The 19,720-nt window shown below is 48.2% G+C and overlaps 1 protein-coding gene across 1 annotated transcript in view; it reads left to right on the forward strand.

Moving 5' to 3' along the window:
• Window positions 1-2,897: 2,897 nt before the first annotated feature.
• The window catches only part of CHDH (choline dehydrogenase), a 72,240-nt gene continuing 55,417 nt past the window's right edge, over window positions 2,898-19,720 (forward strand). Inside the window, exon 1 of the mRNA XM_081245578.1 lies at window positions 2,898-3,071. The gene's annotated coding sequence lies outside the window, so the exon portion shown is untranslated. The remainder of the gene's footprint in view (window positions 3,072-19,720) is intronic.

The raw sequence follows: 19,720 nt of genomic DNA on the forward strand, positions 1-19,720 counted from the left end.
CCTAGTCTCTGCTGGTACCATCTCTCCTCCAGCTCACCCTGTCCATCCACATTTCTTGGGCACAAGCCCACCCATTCTTCAAATGCTACAATCTCCCACACTCCTTCTTCTCTAAAACATTTGCATCCTGTTCCCAACTGTAAGTGACGTCCCTCCCATGGCACTTGATCTCCCTCCAAGGAGTGGCAGGCTTCCCTTTTTACCTTGCATGGTGATTCCCACCCTTCCTGTGCCTCTAACTTGCCAGGAGTCCAGCTCACCTGAAACCCTGGGAGCTCTGCCTTGAGCAGATAGAGGCTTCACCCACATCAGCTAACAAAGCAATGGTTCACCCTGTGCCTGGTCTCTGATGACCTACTGCCGGGATTCAGGTCCCCTAAAGGTCCAACTGTGCTTTTGATGTAAAGCCCTGTTTCTAGTGCACCTACCAGGTTCAGAGCCACACTGAATCGTCTGTAAGAGAGAAAGACACCAAGTGCCATGTTGAATACCGTCAAACCACAAGCTTTCATTTGCCAATTAGGCAAAACACCATCTTTTCTTTAAATACATATACAAGGGATGAATGCTGAGCTGGTTCCACTTCACAGTTTGAGGGAGACTACGTGGCCCCATGGTAGGCTATGATGGGCCATTGATTAACCACTAGTACACTTGACCCTCAAGCCTGGCCATCACCTCCCTTAAAGACCAGAGGTGGGTTTTTTACCCCTCTCTGCACTTCAGCCGTCTCTGCTACAAGCAGGGGATAACTCTGGACCACCATGAAGGTCCCTTCCCACTCTTATGTTTAACTGCAGGCTTTCAGGACAGTCTAGAATATTGAGTTTTCCCAGGTTAAGGACTGGCTGTGCCAAGAAGATAAGCAGAAGAGTGCAGTCCATGGTGCCTTTCCCAGATGCTTTAAAAAATTCTTCTAATATAAAAGGACTCACCTGAGATATTTATCAAATCATAACGCAACTGTGATTTCATCATGTTATCTTTTAAAAAGAACTTTTAGGGCTTCCCTGGTGGCGCAGTGGTTAAGAATCCGCCTGCCAATGCAGGGGACAGGGGTTCGAGCCCTGGTCCAGGAAGATCCCACATGCTGTGGAGCAACTAAGCCTGCGTGCCACAACTACTGAGCCTGCGCTCTAGACCCTGTGAGCCACAACCACTGAGCCCATGTGCCACAACTACTGAAGCCCATGCTCTGCAACGAAGAGTAGCCCCCGGTCTCTGCAACCAGAGAAAAGCCCGCACTAGCAACGAAGACCCAATGCAGCCAAAAATAAAATCAATAAAATATATAAAATTTATTTTAAAAAATAATAAAGAGAACTTAGAAAATAATATCATCAGTGTCTAAGAAAGGCCAGTATTAAATCCTTTGGAGTTAACTGCTCATGTCTTTTTATAAGAAAAAGTAATTAGTACTTTGGTTTTGTAATAAAATACTGGACCTAAAAGGCAGCCGCAAGTTCCAGTGACATGACACAGCGTGGTTAAGTCCACCTGCTCTGGAATCTGATCCTTCACGGCCTCAACGTTTCTAAACACCTTGTATGACAGAAGGCAAGACTTTTGATAGTTTGAGTAATCTGAGTTGGGTGAAATTGTCAGTCGCTCATCTTTGTCTTTTCAAAGCTGAACTCCAAGGGATATCATCAGGCAGCTTTTTAAACAAATGAGCCACCATACTGGGAGCTACGTTCTTGTCAAAGGGCTGGTGAGACAAATTTTAGGAAGAAGCAAAGCAACAGCTCTAAACTTTACAGAGTTCAAGCTGTTGGCCTAACAGCAGCTACTGCAAAGGCAATGAGTTCTTCCTCTAGTGGAAAAGGCCAGGGAGTGAGGGGATGGGCTCCGAACTGAGAGGACAAGGAGAGTAGCTGAAGACATAAGGGCAGGGAATGGGGTTTGTCTTTCCATCACCAAGTAACACCATGCTTTTATGCTATGTGCTATGCTAAAAGGGCAGCAGTATAGCTTCAAATGCTATTTCGCAGATGAGCTTTTCTTTAATGACCCAGAAGATTCCCTCAGTCCTTCAAGGCACAGGGGACGAAAAGAAACCTGCAGTAGAGTTCAGGAGCTTAGCTCTGAGGACAAGGGCCCCAGTACAGCGAAATTAACAGGGCAAAAAGGGCGAGTGGAATGGAGAAGCAGCTCTTGTGCCCCCAAAGAGGACAGACCTCAAGACCCCAGGCAATAACAATAGTGAACACCTACTATGTGCCAGGATCTTTGCTGCTGCCTTGCAAGCCCTATCGCTGTCCTTCACTAGATCCTGGTAAGTTAGGTATGACCCTTCCTTACACAGATGAGGACAAGAGGCTCCGTGAGCATAAATGGCTGAATCAAGAGCACATGGTGGCGTGCGAACCCAGGTTTGTCTGATTCCCTTGTTCCTGACTCAAGCAGCCCGACCCCCGGTGCCCCAGAGCATGTACACGCGTCCCCTTCAGACGGCCCTCCGCGAACGCCTTGGAGAAGCATGAGCTGACGGGTGGGACGAATTTGGGTCCGGGCTCGAGGGACGGGAAAGCGGGAGAGGGGCGCGGACGTGGGCTTACCGGCTCCGGCGGCATGGCACCGCAGCACAGCGCGGCTTGGCTCAGCAGTACTAGCGACATCGCACCGCCCGCCACCGCTCGTGTTCCCTGCCAGCCTCCGGCCGCGCTATTATCCCGGCGCCCGGGGCCACACCTCCGGGCTCCGCCTCCCCCAGCACCGCCCAGGTAGGGGCGGCCCCCTGGCGCCCTTCCTGGGTAGGGAAAGAAGTGCCCCGGCCTGCACGGGCCGCGAGGGATGTCTGGGTCCGAGCGGCTCTCCAGCAGCCGCGCACGCGCCGGCTCAGCCCACCCGTGCGTGCAGTGAGCCAGGTGCACGAGTGCACGCACGCCCCGCTCGCCCGAGCCCGGCGGGCCCGCCTGGCGTCCGGTCCCCTCCCGGAGCAGGTCGGTCCGAGAGGCCCGCGGTGCCCCTCCTGGCCGCCCGGAGCGCGCGGAGCACCGGCGTCGCCAGTTAAAGTGTAGCGGGGCTGGGCCGCCGCCGACCGTTCCTGCACTCAGGCCGAGCTGCCCACGGTGAGTAGCGGGGACGCGCTAGACCCCGGGTCCACCCGCCCCGAACGGCCCCGGCCGCAGCCCGGAGCCCCCGGCGGCCTCGGGCCGAGAGGTCGGGTGGGTCCGGAGGACCCTGGCTGGACGCCGAGGCTGGGGCTCCACTTGACGCTACGGCTGAGCCCCGGGAAACAGAAACAGTGGGACGGGGATAGTAAAGCCTCACTGAGTTCTTCGCGGGAGCTAGTTCCTCGCAGGAACTAAGTTATATGTAATTCGTGTAATAGAAACCCTCCCTTTCCCCGGGTGTTCTGGTCAACGTATGATTTCACAAAATGAGGCCTGACACTAACACTTCGGTCTCCGGAGACGGAAGCCTTCACCCTTTGGGTTTGGAGGCGGGTTTTCCAGTTTCCCTGAGCTCAGGATTTATGAGCAGCGTTAAATGCAAATTTGGGGCCCGCCTTTCAGAGAGCCAACCCAGCTCCTCAGGTCCAGCAGGGTCCGGAATCTGCATGTAACTTGACATTGCTGGTAATTCTGCGCAGGTGGACCAGGACCATCCTTTGAGGCACAGTGGTTTGGGGGAAGGTTAATAAAAGTCAGCTGGGCCAACAGCAGATCAGAGTGCTTGGAACTTTGCTGCTTCAGCTGCCTGGGTTTGCAAAGGACAAGGTGGGGGTGACCAACTCAAGGACCCTTAAACTTGTAGGCCAAGTTAGCTCCATTCTTTACATGAGACCAAGGCCTGAGGAGGGATGAAATTGTCAGCTGGTGCGAGGTTGACTTAGTCAAGCAGCTCTTTTGCTGAGGTCCTGTGCACCAGGCCTGGCCCTCCTGCCTGATTAAGATTTGGGCCAGCATGGCGTGGGCCCAGCTAGAGCTGGGGGCTCTGGCATGCACACATGTAGGTTTCAGGTGATGCTTCCAGAGGATTGGTCTGGTTTCTAACCAAGGAGGGTGGCTCAGGTGCGGCTGCTGCCTCACCCATGCCTGGGACTGGGCTACCCTGGGTCCCTCGCTCAACCTCTCTGAGTTGCTTTGAGACCTGGGGTCCCAGAGATCACTTGCAACTCTAATAGTTGTCTTTCTTCTGAGCAAACACGTGCAGGGTGCCAGCCCTGGGGTGCAAAGGTGCCTTTGGACTGCGGATGAGGGCGGTGAGAGCATGTTCCAGGGCACATGTGCCCAGCCAGCTGTGGAAACGCAGATGCAGACAGCCTCGTTTTCCAGCTCTTGAGATCATGAACTTTATCCCATGGTGCAGAGGAACCACGGCAGACGTTTTGGTGGTGGTCAGTTTTCAGTTTTAGAAAGCCCACCTGGGTGGCTATGCCAGGCTGTGGGAGGCCAGTCCCTCTGAGGCCGGCGAGGAGGCAGGTGCTCACCAAAATGCGTTCACTGGACAAATAGCCGAGTCCCTGTGGGCCAGGCTTTGAGCTGTGCCAGCTTTACAGCTGGCCCCAAAGCAGGCCTTGCTGCAGGAGCTTGGGCTCTTGAGTGTGAGGGCTTTGGGGACAATCAGGGATGCAGAGGTTAGTCCTCTATCTGGAGATAGAGTTTGTGAGTCAGACATTTATAGGGGTGGTAGAGAGGGGAGGAGGATAGGTCCCCGGGGAAGGAGAACTACCTGGAGGTGAAGGCTAGGAGGGCCTGCACCAGGAAAACCCGAGAGTGAGGGGGCAGCCGAGGTGTCAGATGAGGCAGAGGGGCCAGGGGTGGCTTGGCCTGAGGTGGGGCCAGGGGTGGCCTGGCCTGAGGTGGGCCCCTGGCTTAGGTCCTTGGCAAGAAGGGGTGAGACAGGCAGGGGAGGAGGAGTTTGGAGGTGGAGGTGGGGTGATTTTCTTTCAAGGAAGGGCGAGGTTAAGATCGTTTCTCCAGGGGAAGAAGCGGTGGGCAAAGGAGAGAGGAAACGTGAGGCCAGCATGGTGCCGAGGTGGCTGGGCATCGGGTAGGAGGAGGGAGACTGGTGCTGGCCATTGACTTGGGACACAGACTGATCCCCCAGTGCCCTGGGTCCAGGGCTGGGTGTGTGTGGGCACAGAGGTGACACTGCCCTGGCCCTGGTTCTCTGATGCCCGCGGCAGGACTGCACAGTGGGCAGTCCCAAGGAGAGCCCTTCAGCCACAGCTGGTGTTCTCTGTGGGCAGCGAGGTGTGCCTGCCTGTCTTTTCAGGGGGAAGGGGTCTGCTCTGGCTCGGAAGTTCCTTCCAAAAAGTGTCCCTCCACAAGAGGGCCTTGTTGGTTAAGCATGCAGCCTCCGAGGTGGCCTGCTGGAAGGAACACCATATGTTTGAATGCCTAAGTCCAATAGTGTCGTGGCTTTAAACAGGAGGCAGGGCCATTGCGGGTCAGGAGGTCTCAGCTTCCTCTCTCTCTGTAACCTCTGGAAGTCATTGCCCTTCTCAGAGCCTCAGTTTCCTTTACTGTAAAGTGGGCGGATGAGACAGTGTAATGGCAATGAGGTGACTCAAGTCTGTGAGGGAAGTGCAGATGCTCTGATCTTCCCCCTTTGGCCATGAATTCTGCTGGGTGTAGGGTTCTGGAAGAGCCACTGTGCAGTGTGCCTTCAAGTCTTGGTATTTAGGAGGTGCTTGTGAAATGCTTGAATGAACGAATGAATGAGTGCATACCTTCCTCCTAGGCTGGCACCAAAGCCTGCCTGCCCAGGAGAGCTGGTTTGAGTTCTTTCCTCCTCTTCCTCCTCTGGTGGGGTGAAGGGCACCTCTCCTGGAGCCTGGAAGACCACTTTGTCTAGTACCCATGGCTATGACCCCAGAACCCCTGGGACAGGTTCTGTGCCGCTGCTGGGGGTGGAGAGACCAGGGTTCCAGATCCCTGGCTGTGCTAGTTACTCCCCAGTGCCAGCCTTGGATGAGGCTCTGAGTGTCCTGGGGCCTCAGTTTCCCCATCCATAACATGAAGCTAACATCAGCCCTGGTGGCCTGGCAGGGCTGTTGGGAGACTCTGAAGAGGTGGGAAAAAGGTGAAGGACTTAAAAGTGCTTTGTAAATTTAGGGGCAGGGGAGCTGGGACAAGAAATAAATAAATGATCTCCCCGGCCCAAATAGGGAAATTCCTTTGGACCCAAGTGCAGCAATGCCCTCAGGCTGTCACTTTTGTCAGACCTTTGTTTCTCTGTCCTATGCGTCAGCAAGGGAACAAGACCATCAGGGTTGTTGACATGTCCCAGGCCCAGTCTCCACCCACACAGGTGGAATTTTCCACTTCTTTTGTTTTTTCAAATATTAATCAAGGCCCCAGCCAGCCAACAGTGGACCCATTGTCTCATGAAGAGCAAGCTGTTTCTGGCGGACACTGGCCACCTCCCAGGGCCCCGGCAGCCCTCCCGAGCTGGGACGGGTGCTGTTGGGAGCATCCCGCCCTCGGTACCCGCCCCCCCCCCCGCCCGCCACCCAGTGTTCTGCTTCAGCTGGTTGAGTTTTGCAGAGTCCGTGGCCGTGCCTGCTTTGAGCCAGGGACCCTGAGGCCACACTGAGAGCTTGCCCCCTGTTCACAGTGGGGCCATGGAGCCGCAAACGGTTTCTCTGCTCCAGTGAGGAGGGCTGGCCCAGGAAGGCCCACAGACGCGGGCCACGTTGTTAAGTCCATGTTAACACTACCCCTGCCAGTTCCTAGGGCGAAACCCCGTGAGGCCACAGCCCGTGTGTACTTGCACCGATCTTCACACGCGCTGTCACACTGGCGCCTGGAAGAAGGTCCAGAATGCAGAGGAGGCTGGTACTGTTTTTCTCTCAAAGCCCCATCTGTGCATGGGTGACAGAGTCGGCCTCCCAGAGCTTGAGGGAGGATTACTGGAGGTGTCAGGGGGTAGAGCAGTGGGCACGTGTGGGACTCATAGCAAAGGGGCAGCCACCTATCTCTCCATCAGTGATACTTGAAACCAGGCTCCGTGGATGCTGGTTGATGTCCTACACTAGCCTTGGTGCCTGATTGATTCCTGCACTTTCGTTCAGTGATGGCGCTGTTCCTAGTTGACACAAGGAAGCAGTGGGCGTTTTTAAGCAGCTCACCTGGCAGTCCGTAGGGCCCTCTGCCGCTAAGCCCCTCCAGGAGCTTGAAAGGGACACAGTAGCGGGCATGTGTGGGAAAGTTGGCTGACTCATATCTCGCCGCTGGTTTATAAAAGAAAGTGAGCTGGCTACCTGCAGGGCTGCTCCCAAGTGTGATCTGGCGTCCCTGTCCCTGCCACGCCATGGCTGGATAGCGCCTCGACAGGGGGTCGCTTAGCACCTCCAGGGCCTTGCTGGCCTTCCGAGGAGTGTGTCTCCGAGCCTGTGGTAGTGCCTGAGTGAACACGGATTAAAGATCAAGCAGGCCTTGCATTTCTCTAATGATTAGTGATGTTGAGCATCCTTTCACAAGGTATCACCTCACACCAGTCAGAATGGCCATCATCAAAAACTCTACAAACAATAAATGCTGGAGAGGGTGTGGAGAAAAGGGAACCCTCTTGCACTGCTGGTGGGAATGTAAATTGATACAGACACTATGGAGAACAGTATGGAGGTTCCTTAAAAAACTAAAAATAGAACTAGCATATGACCCAGCAATCCCACTACTGGGCCTATACCCTGAGAAAACCATAATTCAAAAAGAGTCATGTACCACAATGTTCATTGCAGCTCTATTTACAATAGCCAGGACATGGAAGCAACCTAAGTGTCCATCAATAGATGGGTGGATAAAGAAGATGTGGCACATATATACAATGGAATATTACTCAGCCATAACAAGAAACGAAATTGAGTTATTTGTAGTGAGGTGGATGGACCTAGAGTCTGTCATACAGAGTGAAGTAAGTCAGAAAGAGAAAAATAAATAACATATGTTAAGACATATTATATGGACTCTAATAAAAAGAAAAGGTTCTGAAGAACCTAGGGGCAGGACAGGAATAAAGATGCAGACGTAGAGAATGGACTTGATGATATGGGGAGGGGGAAGGGTAAGCTGGGACGAAGTGAGAGAGTAGCATGGACATATATACACTACCAAATGTAAAATAGATAGCTAGTGGGAATCTGCTGCACAGCACGGGGAGATCAGCTCAGTGCTTTGTGACCACCTAGAGGGGTGGGATAGGGAGGGTGGGAGGGAGACGCAAGAGGGAGAGGATATGGGGAGATATGTATATGTATAGTTGATTCACTTTGTTATACAGCAGAAACTAACACACCATTATAAAGCAATTATACTCCAGTAAAGGTGTTAAAAAAAATAAAAAGTAAAATAAAAAAAAAGATCAAGCAGTCCTGGCAGCTGCTGCTCTCTGCCCTCTGCTTAGCCCTGTGTTTGCAGCAGATGCCAGAGTCGGTGCCTCGGATGGTGGGAAGGGACGCTTTGTTCTGGTACCTTGGATAAGTCACCTCAGCGCACGGGTCTGGGCCTCTAGGGGATTGATGTCCAGTCCATAATAGTGCATCTCAAACTCCCTGTGGTGCAGGACCATGTTTGGTTTTTAAATTTTAATCTCACATGGGTTGATTAAAAAAATGTAATAAAAGTTGTTACAATAAAAACAAAGATACATTGCATTTAAGCTCATTATCTTATTAGGAGATGCAGCAGATATCAAGTCACTGTGTCAGATTGCTGGAAACGTTTCTAAACCCTGCCTTTTGATTCTGTGCTTATCTTTCGCAGGCAGTAGAAAATAGCATGTGGGTTGGACCTGGACACAGAGCCTGAATCCTTCACATCTGGGTGTGAGGTGATGGGTTTTTTTTTGTTTTTTGTTTTTTTCCTTATTGGAGTATAGTTGCTTCACAATGGTGTGTTAGTTTCTGCTTTTATATAGTTATACATATACATCTGTTCCCATATCCCTTCCCTCTTGCGTCTCCCTCCCTCCCACCCTCCCTATCCCACCCCTCCAGGCCGTCACGAAGCACCCATCTGATCTCCCTGTACTATGCAGCTGCTTCCCACTAGCTATCTACCTTACGTTTGGTAGTGTATATATGCCCATGTCTCTCTCTCTCTCTCTCTCTCTCTCTCTCTCTCTCTCTCTCTCTCTCTCTCTCTCGCTTTGTCACAGCTTACCCTTCCCCCTCCCCATATCCTCAAGTCCATTCTCAAGTAGGTCTGTGTCTTTATTCCTGTTTTACCCCTAGGTTCTTCATGATAATTTTTTTTCCTTAAATTCCATATATATGTGTTAGCATACGGTATTTGTCTTTCTCTTTCTGACTTACTTAACTCTGTATGACAGAGAGGTGGTGTTTTTTAATCGAGGTTTTAAAAACTGGTTGAAAATGTGCTTGAAGGAGGAAGCGGATAGCAAACCTTTGTTGAACGCCCCGACTTCTGTGGAACAGGGTGGAGGCCATCAGCCTAGATCAGGCTCCCGGCCTCTGAGTTTCTCCCACTCTGCCTTCGTTCCCTCACTCCTTTAGCAGGGAAATTTGAGATTTAAAACAGATAGCAACAACAAAAGCCCTTTTTGTTGTAGAAAATTTGGAACACACACAAAATTAGCCAGAAGAGAGTATTGAATCCCATATCCCATCCCCTCATGGGTGGTCCTGTTTTGTCTGCCCCCCAAATCCCTGGGCTTTTTTAAACCAAATCCCAAATATTGCTTATTTTTTTCTTTCAATCTTTCAGTAGGTATTTCTGAAACAGTCATTTTAAACAACAATACCACAGAACCAGTGTCACATCTGACAAACAATACCTTCTTAATATCCTCAAATATCCAGTCACTGTTCAAATTCCTAGGACCTGAGTGAGATCCACATGTCATTCTCTCATGATCTGTGGATTTCCCTCCATCTCTCTCTGCCTTGTTTCTTTTTCACTTGAACTTGTTGAAGAAATGTCGGGCTTTCCCTTGGCCTGGATTCTGTGTGTGGGATCCCATGTTCCTCTGATCTTCGAATTTCCTCCAAATCGGGGGATTTAGAAGTGTGAGCAGATTCAGGTCTGGAGTTTTTGGTGAGGATATTTCATTGTGTTCTCTCATTCACACATATCTCATTCAGACATATGCAGAGGCGAGAAGGGAGGAGCTGCAAACATCAGAGGCCCCCGCAGAGGCTGGCGCCCACTGTTGCCAACAGGAAACCCCCGGCCCAGGTCATACAGAAGTCCTGGCAGAGCTGGGCACAAAAGCCTGGCCTGTGGTTGGCATCATACTTGGGGCTCCTCTCTGGGGTTTTCTTGGCATTCTGAGCAGTCTCTGCCCTGTCCTGTGTCCCACCCTTGGTACCAGGAGGGCGCAAGGACAAGTGGGCCCTGCCCAAGCAGTCGGAGTTATCTCCGAGGCAGCAAATGATTAGCTAATTCAAGAGAAGAGGGGAGAGTTTCTGATTCATTTGTTTTGCACCAAAATGTGGGAGATGAGAGTTTTAGGAAGAGAAACTTGACTTTTGAAGAAAATGAGTTTTTTTTAATTAAAAAAAATTAAGCTACAACATACAGTAAAGTGTACTGATGGTGAATTTTTATCTGTATATGCACCCAGGTGATCATCACCAGGTCAGGATCCAGAATGTTCCTTGTGCCCCTTATTTTATTTATTTATTTGCTGTGGCATGCAGGATCTTAGTTCCCCGACCACGGGGTACCTCTCTCTGCCCCGGCACAGATGTCTCAGTTCATTGTCCGCATCTCAGATTGCCCAGGTCTGGGAGCTGTAGGGTGCACGCCGGCCTGTCCCCATCATGTGTCTACTCAGCTAGCATTACAGAGTGCCACACTCCGCGTTGGGGGCAAGGCCACAGAGCCTTTGGCTGGGGCGATGGGCCTTTGACAGCTCATTTCACTCTTAGGGTTGAGGTCTCAGTAAGTGGTACAAAGAGAAGTCCCAGGATGGATGTGGCCAGTGGCCGAGGAAGGCTTCTCAGAGGGAGCATTGGCTGAGCAGGGTCTGAGGGAAGGTGAGAAGTGACCCAGGTGCAAAGGAGGTGGGGACCCCATACCTGGAAGAAGGAGCACACATGCAAAGGCCCAGGGTGGGTGGGAGGGTAGGTGGTCTGGGTGCCTGGAACCCAGAGAGTGAGGCTCATGGTTGGGTGAGGGGTGATAGGTGAGGCGGGGGCAGGAGGCAGGGCTCCTGGGGCTGTGAGGAAGCTTGCTCCACCATCTTGGGAGGATGGCTGGCCTGGGCTGGAGGTGGGCAATGAGGTTCCTATGGTGGGAGGGGGCAGCTGCCCAGGGTTCTTCTCTGGACCATTACTCCCCAGCCCGGCTACCTCTCTGACCAGACCCTTCCCACCTGGGCCACCACCCCAAACTCCCCTCCTCCCACCCCAGGGCTGGGCGATCAGATGGCTATGCCATTGAGGAGGCTTTGCCAGGCTGCAGGGAAGCAGCCGAACTTTACCACTTCTTGGCCTCCACAGCCTTGGGTGGTGCCTTGTGCCCTTTCCATGTGCTGACTCAGGTGACTTTTTAGCTCCCAGAATGTGGCTGTGTGGGGCGGGTCCTGCCTGTGACTTGAAAAGGGACTGGGGCTCCCCTCTCAGGCTTGTCTTCTGTGATGTGGGGACTGATGGTGATGGTGATGATGATGATGATGATGAAGCCAGTGTCTGTGGGAGATTCAGTGTGTGATAACCCACGTGGAAGTGCTCAGGATGGGTGGCTGCCCCTATTATGACTACTTTACTTATAACTCTGTTTGGTTTCGTGGCCTAATGGAGCTCCATGAACAGACAGTGGCAGCTACGGAGCATTATTCATTTGACCCACACAAAGCCCAGCCTAGAAGGTTGAGAACCTTGTCAGAGGCCTCTCAGGAGAGCAGGTCAAAGCCAGGACTAGAAGGCCAAATCAAAGGCAGGTGGCCTGCTCTGAATCCTCCATTGGAGAACAACCCCTCAGAGACCCCCAGAAAGGTGAGGATGGCGGCGCCCTCCCCCCCCCCACACACACACTTTCTGCAGTTCTCTCTCAGGATTGTCGGCACCACCCTGGCCCATGGGCTCAGAGACAGTGCCAACCTTGGGGCACCAAGGGGCTTAGTGCCCACGAGCAGCTGAGCTTTGTGCCTCGGTCTGCTCAAGCTGTGTCGGTAGTGACAGGGCTACCCAGCCACTACGTAAATGGTTAACAGCATCCTTTCTTGTGACTGGGCCCTTTTTATGGCTCTGTCCCCCATGGGTGGACAGTAAGGTTTTCACCATTGTTTGCCAGCATGAACAACTCGGGACAGACCTCTAGGCTTGTTTTTTCACAGTTGTGCAGAGTTCTCTTTTGGTTAAATTCCTTTGTTTTTGCTTGCGCATGCAGCATGTGGGATTTTAGTTCCCCAACCAGGGATCGAACCCATGTGCCCTGCATTGGAAGTGCAGAGTCTTTTTTTTTTTTCCCCAGGTGGCTTTGCTGTTCTTTTATTCTGACTCCCAAGTCGATAGTTTTCCTATTGCATCATGTCTTTTTTTTTTTAATTAAAAAATTGTTTTTATTGGAGTATAGTTGCTTTGCAATATTGTGTTAGTTTATATTGTACAGCAAAGTGAATCAGCTATACATATACCTATATCCCCTCTTTTTTGGATTTCCTTCTCATTTAGGTCCCCACAGAGCATTGAGTAGAGTTCCCTGTGCTATACAGTAGGTTCTCATTAGTTATTTACTTTCTACATAGTATCAATAGTGTATACATGTCAACCCCAATCTCCCAATTCATCCCACCCCCACCCCTTTCCCCCTTGGTATCCATATGTTTGTTCTCTATGTCTGTGTCTCCATTTCTGCTTTGTAAATAAGATTGTCTATACCAGTTTTTTCAGATTCCACATATATGCGTTAATATACGATATTTGTTTTTCTCTTTCTGATTTACTTCACTCTGTATGACAGTCTCTAGGTACATCCGTGTCTCTACAAATGACCCAATTTTGTTCCTTTTTATGGTTGAGTAATATTCCATTGTATATATGTACCACATCTTCTTTATCCATTCCTCTGTTGATGGACATTTAGGTTGGGAAGCGTGGAGTCTTAACCACTGGACCACCAGGGAAGTCCCTCTTTCGGATAAATTGTTAGAAGAAGTGGGATTGCTGAGACAGAGGGCTGCACCCTTAGAACCCTGCTGCATCCCTCACCTTCAGAAAAGGTCTACACGTTCCCCAGCTGTGCCCAAAGCAGAGTCATTATTTGCCATTGGCCCTGCCTGGCAGAGCTGCTCAAAGGTTGAAGCAGGTCTTGTGCCCTATTTCACGTGCAGGCCTGGCTGAGACTGCTGGCCCCTCTCCAGAGTTCTGTCATCTCTTCTTGGGTAACTGACAAAAGCCAGGACCTCAGCGGCCCCAAGGATCTGATCCTAGTCTGGTACTGTGATGGCTCCGAGCTAGAAAGGGAATACACACACACACACACACACACACGTGCATGCCAAGAAATTGTGAAGAACCCTGTTCAAAGGGTCGTTTCGAGAAGTTTTGTCAGCCCTCCAGCTGTGCAACTCTGGAGACAGACTCTGTCCCAAGCATGGGTACTCCAGATGTGGTGGGTAAGCATTTTATTCTAGGCACAGTTCTTTTGCAATTTGACTTTGCCAGAATTATCAAGTTTGTTGTGCAGTTGGTCACAAGCTCAAAATTATATGGAAATCTGTCTTGTCATACAAGGCAATCAGTGTTCTGACCACAAAATTTGGCAAATTTTTCCATACCAGTCTTTGCTTACTGATTTCAGAACTAAATGAGAATTGTTAGTTGCTACAGAGGACTATGGTGGTGAAAGCTGCAGTACTCAGAAGGACATGGTGGCCCTACGTTTGTTCCCCCTCACTTAACGTCACCTCTCCACTTGACGTTGTCTCTCCACATACGCTGTGTCCATCACTGGTGTTCAGGGTGGGGGCCGGAATTGACCAAAGCCTTGCTTCCCAGCCGGAAGTACCGTAGGGTCCAGGTGTCCAGCTCCAACCTGACTGGCCAGATGCCATGTGTGGCTTGGTGGGCTGCCCTGCGCCCCAGGAAGATGAGTGAGGATGAGGATGAGGGTCTTCTCCCCTTGACTGGGAGGTGGAGAGGGTGGAAGTGTCCTGTTCCCCATGCACAGTGATTGGCTGACTCTTCCTCTTCCACTCAGAGCCACAAGAGTGGACAGACAGCCCTAGACACAGAGCCAAGGCTGGTCCCAGGAAACAGGATGGGTCAGGGGTACAGGCACCCAGAGTCAGAAGGAAGCCTTGGATGCCCCCCACCCACCTTAACCCACACCCACGTTGTGACCCCTGCCCCACTCCCCGCCCCCAGCACACACACACACACACAGACACAGACACACACACACATACACACACACTCAAGTGAACACACATGCTATCCTGCCTTTCTCCGGTCCCATGGCTCCCAGCCCGCCCCCACCCCTCGTGCTCCATAACTGCCGATGACCGGCAGCCCCGGGCAGTAGAAGGGGCTGCTTCCCTGTGACTCCTGCCCCCTGTTAGTCAGTCTGTCCACCCTCCCAGTCTGGCAGCCTGAGAGGGCACTGCTAGGGGTTGGGGTGTCCCTGCCCCCAAGGAGTCCCCTTTGGGTAGCAGGCCCCTCCCTCTCCAGCGCTCCCCTGCCACCCCCATTCTCACTGCCCTGTGAGCGCGTGTAGGTGCTGCCACCTCCCAACACTGGGAGACCACCGAGAGCCAGGAACCTGAGTGACTCCTCTCCGCAGCTCAAGGCCTGGCTTCTGAGGGGTAGGGGGAGGCAGCCCCCTTGGACGGCTCTCAGGAACAGGGACATGTTGCTCCAAGGTGAGAGCCTCCCTCCAGGCCTGGGCACCAGGATTGCCAGGGGAGAAGAGGAAAGGTCAGCCCACTCCTGGCCATGGCATGGGGTGGAGAGCTGGCCACATGCACCCCCAGGAAGGGGAAGTGAGACTGGGCAAGTGCCCTGGGCTCTCCTGTCTTCATTATTCAGCAAATCCTAAGCTGGGGATTCTTTGGGGAATGTGGGTTGGGGGCAGAGACGCGTGAGGGCGTTTCTTCTCGGCAGAGGTGGGGCCAGACCGAAACGTCCAGTTTGGTCCCCCCATGCCCAGCCCCACCCCTGTCCAGGAACCAGAGAGATCTGTGCCTAGCTCAAGGCCAGACCCAGACCTTTGAGAACAATGAAATGTGCCCTGCACATTGGGGCACGCCGGAGGTGGGTGTTGGAGAAGAACTGTGATAGGAGGTGGGGTCTGGGGATGACTGAGGCCAAGGAGAGTAAATGACCTGCCACTCCATGAGGAAGGGGTCTGGTATAAATACATCATATAAAACTTACCATTTTAACCATTGTTTTAAAAAGTGTACAGTTCAGTGGCATCAAGTACATTCACAGGGTCGTGCAATCATAGCCACTATCCATTCCTAAAACTTTTCATCACCCGAAATAGAAGTTCCATACCCACTGAACAGTAACTCCCCATTCCCTCTCTCCCCAGCCCCTGGTAACTTCTTCTCTGCTTTCTTTTTCTATGGATTTACCTCATATAAGCAGAGTCATACAATAATTGTTATTTCATGACTGAATTATTTTACTTAGAATAATATTTTCAAGGTTCACCCATGTTGTAGCATGTTTTTTTTTGGTTGGTATTCATTTTTATTTATTTATGTTAATTTTAAATTTATATTGGAGTATAGTTGATTTACAATGTTGTGTTAGTTTAAGGCGTACAGCTAAGTGATTCAGTTACATGTACATATGTCCATTCTTTTTCAGATTATTTCCCATGTAGGTTATTACAGAATATTGAGTAGAGTTCCCTGTGCTACACATTAGTCGGTCCCTGTTAAATATCTATATTATATATAGTAGTGTGCATATGCTAATCCCAAACTCCTAATTTATCGCCTCTACCTTCCCCCACCCCCACCCCTGCAACCACAAGTCTGCTTTTGAAGTCTGTGAGTCTGTTTCTGTTTTGCAAATAAGTTCATTTGTATCATTTTTTTTAGAGTCCACATATAAGTGATATCATATGATATTTGTCTTTCTCTGTCTGACTTACTTCACTTAGTATGATCATCTCTAGGTCCATCCATGTTGCTGCAAATGGCATTATTTCATTTTTTTTAATGGCTGAGTGATAGTCCATTGTATATATGCACCACATCTTCTTTATCCATTCTTCTGTCAGTAGACATTTAGGTTGCTTCCATGTGTTGGCTATTGTGCTATGAACATAGGGGTGCATGTATGTTTTGGAATTATAGTTTTGTCCAGGTATATGCCCAGGAGTGGGATTGCTGGATCATATAGTAGTTCTATTTTTAGTTTTTTGAGGAACCTCCATACTGTTCTCCATAGTGGTTGTACCAACTTACATTCCCACCAACAATGTAGTAGGGTTCCCTTTTCTCCACACCCTCTCCAACATTTATTGTTTGTAGACTTTTTGATGATGCCCATTCTGACTGGTGTGAGGTGATACCTCATTGTAGTTTTGATTTGCATTTATCCAATAATTAGCAATGTTAAGTATCTTTTCATGTGCTTTTTGGCCATCTGTATGTCTTCTTTGGAGAAATGTCTATTTAGACCTTCTGCCATTTTTTGACTGGGTTGTTTTGATTTGTTTTTGATTTTGATATAGAGCTGCACGAGCTGTTTGTATATTTTGGAGATTAATCCCTTGTCGTTTGCTTCATTTGCAAACATTTTCTCCCATTCTGTGGGTTGTCTTTTCATTTTGTTTATGGTTTCCTTTGCTGTGCAAAAGCTTTTAAGTTTAATTAGGTCCCATTTGTTTATTTTTGTTTATATTTTCATTATTCTAGGAGGTGGATCAAAAAAGATATTGCTGTGATTTATGTCAGAGAGTGTTCTGCCTGTTTTCCTCTAAGAGTTTTATAGTATCTGGCCTTACATTTAGGTCTTTAATCCATTTTGAGTTTATTTTTGTGTATGGTGTTAGAGAATGTTCTAATTTCATCCTTTTACATGTAGCTATCCAGTTTTCCCAGCATCACTTATTGAAGAGGCTGTCTTTTTTCCATTGTATATTCTTGCCTCCTTTGTTATAGATTAATTAATTATTAATTAATTAGATTAATTATTTCTGAGCTTTCTATCCTGTTCCATTGATCTATATTTCTGGGTTTTTTTGTACCGGTACCATACTGTTCTGATTACTGTAGCTTTGTAGTATAGTCTGATGTCAGGGAATCTGATTCCTCCAGCTCCATTTTTCTTTCTCAGGATTGCTTTGGCTGTTTGGGGTCTCTTGTGTTCCCATACAAATCTTAAAGTTTTCTGTTCTAGTTCTGTGAAAACTGCTATTTGTAATTTGATAGGGATGGCACTGAATCTGTAGATTGCCTTGGGTAGTATAGTCATTTTGACAATATGGATTCTTCCTATCCAGGAACATGGTATATCTTTCCATCTGTTTATGTCATCTTTGATTTCTTTCATCAGTGTCTTATAGTTTTCAGAGTACAGGTCTTTTGCCTCCTTAGGTAAGTTTATTCCTAGGTATTTTATTCTTTTTTTGCAATGCTAAATGGGCTTGTTTCCTTAATTTCTCTTTCTGATCTTTCCTTGTTAGTGTATAGGAATGCAAGAGATTTCTGTATTAATTTTGTATCCTGCAACTTTACTGAATTCATTGATGAGCTCTAGTAATTTTCTGTTAGCATCTTTAGGATTTCCTATGTATAGTATCAGGTGATCTGCAAACAGTGACAGTTTTACTTCTTCTTTTCCAGTTTGTATTCCTTTTATTTCTTTGTCTTCTCTGATTGCCATGGCTAGGACTTCCAAAACTATGTTGAATAAAAATGGCGAGAGTGGACATCCTTGTCTCATTCCTGATCTTAGAGGAAATGCTTTCAGCTTTCCTCCATTGAGAATGATGTTAGCTGTGGGTTTGTCATATATAGCCTTTATTATGTTGATGTAGGTTCCCTCTATGCCCACTTTCTGGAGAGTTTTTATCATAGCTGGGTGTTGAATTTTGTCTAAAGCTTTTTCTGCATCTATAGAGATGATCGTATAGTTTTTATTCTTCTCTTTTTTAATGTGGTGTATCACACTGATTGATTTGCATATATTGAATCCTTGCATCCCTGGGATAAATCCCACTTGACCATGGTGTATGAACTTTTTAATGTATTGTTGGGTTCAGTTTGCTAGTATTTTGTTGAGGATTTTTTTGTGTCTATGTTCATCAGTGATATTGCCCTGTAATTTTCTTTTGTTTGTGGTATCTTTGTCTGGTTTTGTTATCAGCGTGATGGTGGCCTCATAGAATGAGTTTGCAAGTGTTCTTTCCTCTGCAACTTTTTGGAAGAGTTTTATAAGGAGAGGTGTTAACTTTTTGCTAAATGTTTGATAGAATTCACCTGTGAAGCCATCTGGTCCTGGACTTTTGTTTGTTGGGAGTTTTTAAATCACAGTTTCAATTTCAGTACTTGTGATTGGTCTGTTCATATTTTCTATTTCTTCCTGCTTCAGTCTTGAAAGGTTGTATCTTTCTAAGAATTTGTCCTTTTCTTTTAGGTTGCTTATAGTAGTCTCTTATGATCCTTTGTATTTCTGTGGTGTCTGTTGTATCTTCTCCTTTTTCATTTCTAATTTTATTGATTTGAGCCCTCTCCCTTTTTTCTTGATAAGTCTGGCTAAATGTTTATCAATTTTGTTTATCTTTTCATAGAACCAGCTTTTAGTTTCATTGATGTTTTCTTTTGTTTTCTTTCTCTCTATTTCATTTATTTCTGCTCTGATCTTTATGATTTCTTTTCTTCTACTCACTTTCGGTTTTGTTTGTTCTTCTTTAGTTGCTTTAGGTGTAAGTTTAGGTAGTTTGAGATTTTTCCTGTTTCCTGAGGTAAGATTATATTGCTATAAAATTCCCTCTTAGAACTGCTTTTGTAGTCTAGATGATCTATTAATGAATGTGGGCTGTTAAAATTCCCCACTATTACTGTGTTACTGTCGATTTCTTCTTTTATGACGGTTAGCATTTGCCTTATACATTGAGGTGCTCCAATTTTGGGTGCACATGTATATTTACAATTGTTATATCTTCTCCTTGGATTGATCCCTTGATCATTATGTAGTATCCTTCTTTGTCTCTGGTAACAGTCTTTTTTTTTAAGGTCTATTTTGTCTGATATGAGTATTCCTACTCGAGCTTTCTTTTGATTTCCATTTGCATGGAAGACCTTTTTCCATCGCCTCACTTTCAGTCTGTATTTGTCCCTAGATCTGAAGTGGGTCTCTTGTAAACAACATATATACAGGTCTTGTTTTTGTATCCATTCAGCCAGTCTATGTGTTTTGGATGGAGCATTTAATCGTTTACATTTAAGGTAATTATTGATATGTGTGTTCTTATTGCCATTTTATTAATTGCTTTAAATTTGTTTTTGTAGGTCTTTTTTCTTCCTTCCTCTTGTTCTCCTTTCCTGTGATTTGATGACTATCTTTAGTGTTGTGTTTGGATTGCTTTTTCTTTTTTGTATGTGTATCTATTGTAGATTTTTGGTTTGTGGTTCCCATGAGGTTTTGATACAGCAGTCTATACGTATACAAGATTCTTTTAAGTTGCTGGTCTCTTAATTCCAATGGGTTTCCAATATCCTGCATCTGTACTCTCCTCTTCTCACACTTGCTAGTGTTTTTTTTTTTTTTTTTTTTTTTTTTTTTTTTGCGGTACATGGGCCTCTCACTGTTGCGGTCTCTCCCGTTGCAGAGCACAGGCTC

Source organism: Mesoplodon bidens (assembly GCF_964165515.1).
Source record: "Mesoplodon bidens genome assembly, chromosome: 10".
In the NCBI taxonomy this organism is placed as follows: domain Eukaryota; kingdom Metazoa; phylum Chordata; class Mammalia; order Artiodactyla; family Ziphiidae; genus Mesoplodon; species Mesoplodon bidens.